Raw genomic sequence first — 10,070 nt, 5'->3', positions numbered from 1 at the left:
GTTTTGGGAGAGGACAGGACCCAGCGTGGGATGCTTAGAAGGAGTAGGCTGGGCAGCCTTCAAGGGTCGGCCATTGTGATGAGAGGTCCAGGAGCTGTCTGTCTGCACCGGCACTGAAGTAACCCAGGCTGATGGCAGGAAGTAGCAAAGGCCACTGAGGAGTACACTAAGCTGGAAACAGAGGCCCAGCCATTAGCTTTGGCAAAATGGAGGGGAAGAGTCATTATATCAAGAGCAACATCAGGCCAGGCGTGGTGGCTCACGCCTGTAATCCCAGCATGTTGGGAGGCCGAGGCAGGCAGATCACTTGAGGTCAGGAGTTCAAGACCAACTCCTGGCCAATATGGTGAAACCCCGTCTCTACTAAAAAGACAAAAATTAGCTGGGCGTGGTGGCGGGCACCTGTAATCCCAGTTACTTGGAAGGGTGAAGCAGAAGAATCGCTTGAACCCAGGAGGTGGAGGTTGCAGTGAGCCGAGATGGCGCCACTGCCCTCCAGTCTGGACGACAGAGCAAGACTCAGTCTCAAAAAAAAAAAAAAAAAAAAAAAAAAAAGAGCAACATCAGTGAAAGCCAGAAAGCAGGGTTGTGGTGGGCTGGGGAGCGAGCAGGAGATGGAGGAATAGAGGCGTCCTGTAGAAATGGCTTTTGGGTTTGTGGGGAAGGAGAACAGAGAGGCACTTGAGTCTCTCCCACTCTGGAGAGGCGTGTGGGGCCAAGGGAGGGAATTTTTTTTAGGATGGGAAAGACATGCGCATGGGCAGATGGGAATGCTATAGTGAAGAGGGTGCAGTGGACGGGGAATAGAGAGCAAAGCCTGGAGGCGCCGGAGCACCCTGAGCACAGGGGAGACAGAGCGGAAGGAGGAGAGGTGTGTGGGTTTGCGGATTTGGTAGTGGGAGATGAGGGAGTCCTCCTGTGGTGGCTTCTGTTTTCTCCGGGAAACATAAGCAGTGTTCATTGAGAAATTAACTCCTGTATCATTTCTCCCTGCCCATAGTGACTCAGCCGGAAGAAATGAAAGGCATTAGCCAGGGCCAGGCACTGCAGCTCATGGCTGCTGTAATCCCAGCGCTTTGGGAGGCTGAGGCTGGAGGATCTCCTGAGCCCAGGAGTTCGAGATCAGCCTGGGCAACATGATGAGATTTTGTCCCTACAAAAAAAAAAAATTTTTTTTTTAATTAAAAAAGCATTAGTCAAGCTTTTGTGTTCTAAGTCCTGGGCCTTTTTTCTGCCACCTCATACCTGAGAAAGTAAATAGGCCGTTTTGTAGTTCTTGTGTCTGAGCTAAGAGGGAGAATACCACTGTGTCTTGGGGAATTGATGCTTTGGCATGGAAGAGAGGGGCAGGGGAACAGGCATTCTCCATCCCACCCTGACCTGCCCCCACAAGAAAGTGGCTGCATGCGATTCGAAAGCCAAGGACTAAGGGCTGCAACTGTGGGGGCCTGTGGGAGAGGTCCTCTTGAAAGAGCTGGGATGGAGGGAGTAGAGGGTTATCTTCCCAAGGACCAGGTTGGACAAGTGAGGCCCTGCAGATGGGCAAAAAATAGTGGAAGCCCTGTGACTGTGACCACTGATGTCTGCAACAGCAGCAGCAGCAGCCTGAAAAATCCTTCCACCTTTCTCTGCAAGGCTGTGGAGCACCACAGCCTTGGGTGACCATCTCTGGGATTGTGCAAACCCCTGGAGTTCATGGATGATCGGAGGGAGCTGAAGGGCAGCCATGAGTGATAGGGAAATCTTGCTGATCTGATGGGTAGAGACTCAAGCTGAATTTAATTTGGTTTAGACCAACTAAGGGATGACCAAAAGGTGTATTTACGTCATGAGTTGCAGAGAGTGTCCAGTTGGCCCAGGACCTGGACAAAGGGTGAGCAGTGAGTGGGAGCTGACATCTGGCTCTCTCCTCACCCTGCACCCTGGGGCTGGAACACAGCAGACACACAATGACCACATGGTGCCACTCGGCCTTCACAGATGAGCACAAGGACATCCCTCCCCGCCAGGCCCAGGAGCAGGGCAGCAGGGCAGCCCCACATGGACCCCGTGCTCACAGTTTGGCAAACTGGACAGAGCCTTGGCTCTTCTCCTTCAGCAGCTATCACGCTCTCCCAGGCCCGGCCACCTGAGCTTCTCATCCATGTGGCTTTGGCACCTAAGCCTCTAGTTTCATTACCTTGGGTTTGTATCTAGTTCCAGATGGCGTACATGCAGAGATCTGGGCAGGCTGCTTACAGGCATTCTCTTGCCCTGCCTCAACAAACACTTTGCCACATGTGGGTGAATGAGAGGGCAGACGCCAATGGGTTAGGATTCTGAGACCCCTGTGTCCCTGTGGGGTTTGGAGCAAGAGCCTGGTTGGCACAGCAGTGAGCACATCTGCTAACTTCAACCACAGGAAGCCAGGGGTCCCAGCTCACCTACCTTCCAGTACTGTGCTCAGTAGCCTTGACAATGAGGGGCAGAGGGAACAGGGCTGCCAGAGCTTCAGGACTACCAAGGCCCAGGCTAGCAGGCACCCAGGCTAGCGAACACCACGAGCCCCTCTTCTAGTGCATGCCAGGGCTACAGAAGACTGGGGCTGGATGAGCTCTAAGACTTGGTTGGGGAGCTGTTCCCTCACTTAGTCATTTATGTCTGATGGTTCCTTGAGCACAGATAGGAAAGACAATCTTCATTCTTTAACAAATATGTATCAAGTATCTATTGTGTGTGAGGACCCTGTGCTGGCCACTGGGATATGACAGGGAACAAGGTGGACTCATTTCTCCTGCCTGCAAGGAACTGCTGTCCATAGGTCAGGGAGATAGGCACAGATACAAATAGTGGTGACAGCTAGGATGGCTTCCTGGAGGAAACAATGGTTCCAAACAGGTACAGTTGGCTCTGAGGTGCCAAAACACACTAAAGGTAGAGCAAGTCTTTTATTTTATTTTTTTTAAAAAAACAGAGTCTTGCTCTGTGGCCCAGGCTGGAGTGCAGTGGAGCAATCTCCACTGCAACCTCTGCCTTCCAGGTTCAAGCAATTCTCCTGCCCCAGCCTCCCAAGTAGCTGGAATTACAGGTGCACACCTGGCTAATTTTTGTATTTTTTTTTTCTTTTAGTAGAGATGGGGTTTCACCATGTTGGCCAGGCTGGTCTCGAACTCCTGACCTCGGGTGATCTGCCCGCCTCAGCCCCCCAAAGTGCTGGGATTGTAGGCGTAAGCCACCATGCCTGGCTGGTAGAGCAAGTCTTAAGGGGCATTATATTATAACTGCATGCAAGAGAGGTTAGGACCAGTTTGGCTTTGTGCGTGTGTGGACTGAAACCCAAAAGCCAGAAACTCTCTGCATGTGTCCCTCATGGAGCCATATGGTCTCTAGTCTCTGTTTTTCAAAATTTGCAGGACTGATGACTGATTGGACAGTGGTGCAGGAGGGAAGGTCTCTGCATGTCAGTGATTAAATTGCTGAAGATGCCACTGCCTGAGACGGGCAGTATTGAAGGTAAGCAGATCTGGGGTGGGCGGGACAGAGGAGGCTCTTAGTTATATGGATCTGGAGCTCACAGGAGCGGCCCAGACTGGAGATAGAGACTTGGAAGTCATCAGCATATGGTTGGTAGTGGTCAAGATGATCCAGAGAAAAGGGGCAGAGCAGGAGAAAAGAGGAGGCCTAGGACAGAGTCCCGGAAGAGCAGAAGACGAGGTGGTAAAGGAATCAGAGACAGTAGCCAGTGAGGAGAGGGTGGGCCAATGAAGCCAAGGAAAAGAACTGTTTTAATAACTCAGCAATGGGCAGGCATAACTGGCTGAAAAGTATACTTTTAAAATTTGGGGGCCGAGAGGGAATCTCTAAATCCTCAAAGTTCTGGAAAAAAAAGGCAAAAATGCTTAAAGATGCATAAAATTTGCAATACCTCCCCCGTGGTGCACCAAAATTACCAATGGTGAAAAACCACTCACTGGAAATATTCATTTTTGATCCGTTTGTCATCCAAACCAAATTGTCCAGAATCACTGGAGCCAGTCCCATCCCCTCCTCATACGCCAGGGGGCGCACACGCACTGTTTGTGAATTCAAGTTCAGGACAAAAACAGGCAGTGAATCAGGTGGTTACCAGAACCTGATCCCTCAGCCCAGATCCCTGAACACCACAGCAACCATGCCCTGCACATTACCACGTGATCCCTGAATCCAGGCACCTCAACGATCTCCAAATTTTATTTCTCACCTGACTCCAAACTTACAGGGTTATCAGAAAGACCCCACAGAAGAAACCCCACAGAGGAGAAACCTCATCTCTTTTTCTGCTCAGTTACCTGACCCAGGGCAGTGGGGGTAGGTCCCCCATCCTTCATGGTGAAGCCTAGCAAGCGGCAGGGGGAGGAGGGGTGGGGTAGATAGGAAAGAGCTGGTGTGGCTTTGGCTGACCCTTAAGTGGTTTTAACACGGATTGCGTGGGGGCGGGGTCTGGAGGCAGGGGCGCTTGGATTGAAGCTCATCAAATCCCTCTGATCAGTAGGTCTTGGAATAAATCTTCAGGTAGGTTATTGGTTTCACCCAGAAACTTCTAGGGTCATCATTTGAGTTTGGTATGAGAAGTCAGAAACTCAGTACTGACATTTAAATTACATTTAGAGGGCATTATCATGTCTTTAATTCCGAGGCCAATGTAAGGTTCACAGCTGGAATTGGTATAATATTGGGGTATTAGCCAGTCTCTGCTTGGGGTTGACACTAGGTCAGAGAAGTGGAGGGCGAACATGAGGATGAAGGGGCTTTGTGTGGAGTTTCTGCAAAGCCAGTCTTATCTTGGGTTCCAAGATTATTATTAAAGCTGGGTTGGTTTAGGGTCCTAAATGGTCTCAAGTTTGGGTGGGGTTTCAGGTCAGTATCTGTGTTTGGGGGTCCTTTTATGGTGACCCAATCCCAACTCTGGAATTGAGAATCGAATTCAGAGTGCATTGGTGTTGATCTGGGAATGGGAGAGCAGTACTGGAGTTTTATGTAAGGCTTGGGGTTCAGAAGAGAGAGAACTGGGGTCCATAGCAAGGTAGCTTTTGGACTTCAGGGTTCATTTAGGGACTGGGGGCTGAGCATTAGTACAGGGTTCCATTTAAGGTCCAGCGTTGGTGCTAGCGTCACTATCAAGGTTAGGGCAAGTAGAAGTAATAAAGAGATTTAGAGTCAGAATTGGTATTTGGGATCAGTATAGAGGTTCACAACAAAATTACTACTTGTGCTAATTTGGGGGCAGATTAAGGGCTTTGGACTCAATATTGGGTTTAGGGCAAGGTGTGGGCTCAGTATCAGGTTCAGATCTGTATGGGGAGGAAATGGGGTCCTAGAGTGGTATTAGGTTCATGCTAGGGCTGGAAGCCACTAGAAGGATCTGGATGTAGTATCAGAGTTTGGTCTATGTTCATTATTGGGGTTCGGGTTCAATATTGAGGTTCCGGTCGGTTTCGACTTGGCGTTGGGTTGTGGCCTGTCTGGGCCTCAGCGGCTCCGCGGCTCTACGAGCGAGAGTGCACGAGGGGAGGGGCGCCGCCGGGGGCGCGCACGGCAGGGGCGCGGGCGCGGGCGCGAGCGCGAGGGGAGCGCGCGGCTGGAGCTGGCGCGGGAGCGGCGGGAGCGGTGGCGGCGGCAGAGGCGGCGGCTCCAGCTTCGGCTCCGGCTCGGGCTCCGGCTCCGGCTCCGGCTCCGGCTCCGGCTCCAGCTCGGGTGGCGGTGGCGGGAGCGGGACCAGGTGGAGGCGGCGGCGGCAGAGGAGTGGGAGCAGCGGCCCCAGCGGCTTGCGGGGGGACATGCGGACCGACGGCCCCTGGATAGGCGGTGAGTGACCCCCCGGCCCCCCACCAGCCCCCTCCGCGCCCGTCGCCCGTCCCTTCCCCGCTCTCCTTGCCCTCCCCGCTAGTCCACCCGGCGGAGCTGGGGGCGGTCCCGGGGGGGACGAGGGCGCCGCTGAGGCCCGGCCGCGCCCCCACCTGCCGCGCCCGCAGCCTCGGCGAAGCCCCCCCCCCCACGCCCCAGCCTGGCGGCTCCTCCCCGCTCACCCCGCGGCAGACGCGCCCCCAGCGCTGCTGGCTGGCTCGCTCCCCGCCGCCCCTCGCCGCCTCCCTCCCTCTCCACCGCACCTTAGCCGCAGCCCGCCCCCCCCCACCCAGCGCAAAGTTTCCCGTTTGCGTTCTTGCTCTCCCTCATCGGTCCCGCCTCGTCCCCCCTTCTAGCGCGGACGCGCTCCGGGGGCGGCCCTCAGACCCCCCAGCCCCGGGCTCCGGGCGGGTCCAGGCCGCGCCCCCGCCCCCGCCGCACAGGCGCCCCCTCCCAGCCGGCGGGGGATCCGCAGCCGGCGCGCCCGGGTCTCGCTCGCGGCCCCGGCGCACGTGCGGTCCCGGGCTGCGCCGGGCGCGAGTTTGAAGCCCCCCACCCCCTTCGTTCGCGAGCACGGGATGGGGAGGGGCCGAACGGGCTGTACCCGCCCCCAACCGGGTGCTACGCCCTGGAGGCCCTGGAGCGACCTGTCCCGTGAGGACGTGGCCACTCGGACCCTCTCCGAAAGTTCACTCAGTGGCCGCCCCGCGTCCCGTCCCGTCCCGTCCCGGCTCCCCATCGCCGTGCCCGCGTCTCTGTCTCGGCTGCTTTCTGTTTTCCTCGGCGTCTCTGCCTCCCCTTGTCAGTGCCTCCCAATCTCACGCCCCTGCAATCCCAGGGTCTTTCCAGCTGTCTCCATTCTTTTTCCCCAGGTCACTCTGTTCTTTCTCCCCAGGTCTCTCGGTTCTGTCTCCCTGGGTCGTCTTGTTCCCTGTCCCTGAGTCTCTCTGTTCTCTCCTCTTGGGTCTCTCTATTTCCTCTCCCTGGGTCTCTGTCTCCCTCCCTAAGTCTCTGCCTCTTGTCTCTCACCCATCTCTTGGTGTCTCTGTACCCTCTGTGCTAGGCGCCCCCCCATTTCCCTGGAATGCTGCCCCTCTGGTTCTTCCACCCCGGAGGGGGAGGGGCTAGACTTTCTCCCCATTTCAAGCCCCCCTGCCCCCCAGTGCAGGGCCCCTGAGTTGGAGCAGGTTGGGGGTGGGGAGCGCTACCTGCCTGAGCTGTGAAATGGGAGAGGGAGGCTGCCCCAGCCTGGGGGTTGTCTGGATCTCCCTGAGGGGCCACAGGGCAGGGCCGGGAGGCTGGATTAGGTTGAGGAAGGCTCCACTTTTGAAGGAACAAGGGCAGGGATCCAGAGCGACCTGGTGTCGGATCTGGCCTGAGAACCAGGGAAGTGCACTGGGGTGAGAGGCGTAGAAAAGGATGTGGGGTGGTGGTTCCAGGCGGGTGCTCATGGGGAGGGATCTGCTGAGAAGGGAAGATCTGGTGGGGAATCCTTTGGGAGGCTTCGGGGATCTGAGGGATCCAGAAGAGAGTTCTGACAGGCTATCTAAGGAAATTTCTGTGCTTAGCTCCTTATTAACTCTTGCTTCAGGGAGCATGAAAATCCCTGTTTTTTACTGATTATATGAATGAGCCTAGGGCTTCAAGAAGGAGCAGGTGTAACTCCCCAAGTACAACCCCCTACATTCTCAGCCCCAGGCACAGGCCACACTTTCTCGTACCCTCTTGCCTTCATTTCCACACTCAGCTCACCCCCTCCACCCCCACACACACTCCCTATTCAGCTGCTTTCTTGCCCCCTCTCGCATACCTGGGCCCGCATGCCGGCCAGGGCTCAAGAAATCTGTGCCTGCACACTCTCGCAGCATACCTGTGCACATGCACAGTCATCCTTGTGTATTTTTGTATATGCACTTTCTTGCACATTTTACTTGCTCAGTCTCTTATTTGAAATGTCTTTATAGTGGTTTTTTTAGTTTCCTTTATAGTTTCCTTTTCCAACTGCTCTTCCTCTTCCCTCTTTCTTTCCTTTAACAAGAAAATTGTTTTAACATAATTCCTTCCTTCCTTCCTCCCTTTCTTCCTTCTTCTTGCAACTACTGATACCTCCCCTTTATCCAGCTTTGTGTGCCCTGTGCGGGTTGGCTTGGTGTACAAGGCTGCCAAGAGAGGAGGGGGTGGTTGGGTGTTGGTGAAGGAATTTGGCGGGGCAGAGTTAGACTGCAGCAAACGGAAACTAGCTACACATCTTTTACTGGGAAGTGTATTGATACGCAGCAAAATACTAGCCCTGGCAGTTTGGGCACAGTCCACCCTTTTTTCCATCAGCCCGAACTATGGGAGTCTAGCTTTGAGGGTCCTCCCTGGGGGCGGGGAGGAGGGGACCCAGACCTCCTGCAGTAGAGGGGTTGTGATACACACCACGGCTCCTCCACTTTCCAGCTTCAGGCCTCAAAGAGGCCCCTTTCTCCCTGAGTCTCAATTTCACTCCCTGTAAAATGGGGCAGCTAATCCAACCCGGACTGGGTCCCAGGGCTGTTGTAAGAATCCAAGGGAACTGTGTGGCAGTGCATCGTCAGCAGTGGCAGTCACTTCCCTTGTGACTGACACTGCTGTGTGCTTGGTTCCAGCTTGCAGTCAGGGCCCTACCCTCGAGAAGCTCGTGGTCCTTGGGGGAGCAGGTTGCACCATGGGAATGCAAAAGCAATTCAGTTACCTGTCATTGATTGCTGACTGTGTGCCAGACCCCGGGGTAGGCGCTTTCAGCCCCGGCTGCCTTTCTTCCTTTGGGACTAACAGCTATGTAGAAGAGGCAGCCCACCCCTAAGGTTCAGGCATCTGCTCAACTAAAGCAGCTGCGGTTCTGAGTTGGGTTAGAACATTGCAAGAGTTCATCAAGAGACGGGGGAGAGTTCGGAGGTCAGGGTGAGGTGAGTCCCAGAGGAGACCAAGAAGAAGTGATCTGAACTAGGTTTGGAGGGATGAGTAGGAGTTTGAAGAAGAGAGAAAGGACTTGAGATAGATAAAAACCAGTATGAATAAAGACTGGGAGGTGTTGTCACTTGTGAAGTATTCAGAGATGTGGCAGATCACAGAGGGCATTGAATGCCCTGTTAAGTACCTGCAATTTTACTCTGAGAACCCAGAGAGAAAACACCAAAGGTTTAAAGCTTGGATAGGGAGGGTGGAGTGTGCTGTGGTCAGGTTTATGTTTCCAGAAAATGCTCTGTGGCTATGGGAAAAGGATGGAGACAGGATGCCCAGTGGGGCAAGAGGGTGCAGGTAAGTAAGGTGAGAGAAGATGCTGGCTTTGATAGGTGGTAGCATGGTGCCATCTTGAAGGTACACTTGTCAGGACAGAATGATTTATTGGATGTGGGAGTGAAGGAGAGGAAGAGGAAGGAGTCCAGGTTCCTCGGAGTGGTTGAGCGGGCCTTCACTGAAGGCCCTGAAGCTTCACTGTGTTAGGGACTTGGTGAGGAGGGGCAGAGAATAAGCTCTTAGTTGGACATGTGGCCCTTGAGGTACTTGGGACATTGGAGGCTCAGTGGGGGAGGCACATCAAGGAGGGGCTTTGGTGTGAGGGTATGGGAGAGAAATGTCGGTCAGACAAAGAGAAGCGAGAGCTGTATGAGAGACCATAGAGCTGTGCACCTCGAGAGAAAGTAACCTCCGACAGTGGTGAAGAGCTCGAGTTTTATACTGCTAGGATTGGACTCTGTTTACTAGCAGCGTGACTTTAAGCAAGTGGCTTAACCTCTCTGAATCCGCTTCCTCATTTGTCAAATGATTATAATAAAAACCCATGCCTTGTAAGGGTTGTTATGAGGATTAAAGATAGTATGCATAAAGTGTGTGTAGCACAGGGCTTGGCATCTAGTGAGTACTGTTGTCTGTGTTTGCAGTTACTGTAATCATCCTCAACAGGGATGGTGTAAACCCACCCTCCCATCAGGGGTCACATGAGGTTGCCTTTAATAAGAAGATAGACTGCTAAGGTTAGGGTCCCTGTCTGCCTAAGGTAGCTGCAATTCTGAGCTGAGATTAGCAGGTCAAGGAGCTCAACAAAGGGGGTGCCTGCCCCTATTGTTATCGATGGGATTGTTTGTGTTGCTCAGGTGTTTGACCTTCAGGTGGGTGGGCTTGAGAAGACTAGAGGTGAGGCCTGCAGAAGAGACTCCATGTTTGGGGTAGGTGGAAGGGAATTT

General features: G+C 54.0%; 1 protein-coding gene across 17 annotated transcripts in view; it reads left to right on the top strand.

Annotated features, from left to right (window-relative positions):
* Positions 1-762: 762 nt before the first annotated feature.
* The window catches only part of PTPRF (protein tyrosine phosphatase receptor type F), a 97,952-nt gene continuing 88,644 nt past the window's right edge, over positions 763-10,070 (top strand). For 12 of the 17 annotated variants that reach the window (XM_016960865.4, XM_016960819.4, XM_054666204.2 and 9 more), the window contains exon 1: positions 5,620-5,823. The gene's annotated coding sequence lies outside the window, so the exon portion shown is untranslated. Of the gene's footprint in view, positions 872-3,392; positions 3,493-5,615; positions 5,824-10,070 lie in introns of those variants that run through there. The other 5 variants (XM_024345142.3, XM_024345141.3, XM_016960838.4 and 2 more) reach the window with 2 other exon arrangements.

This window comes from Pan troglodytes, chromosome 1 (assembly GCF_028858775.2).
Source record: "Pan troglodytes isolate AG18354 chromosome 1, NHGRI_mPanTro3-v2.0_pri, whole genome shotgun sequence".
In the NCBI taxonomy this organism is placed as follows: Eukaryota; Metazoa; Chordata; class Mammalia; order Primates; family Hominidae; genus Pan; species Pan troglodytes.
The sequence above is the reverse complement of the archived record's forward strand: the minus strand, read 5'-3'. Positions and strand labels throughout refer to the sequence as shown.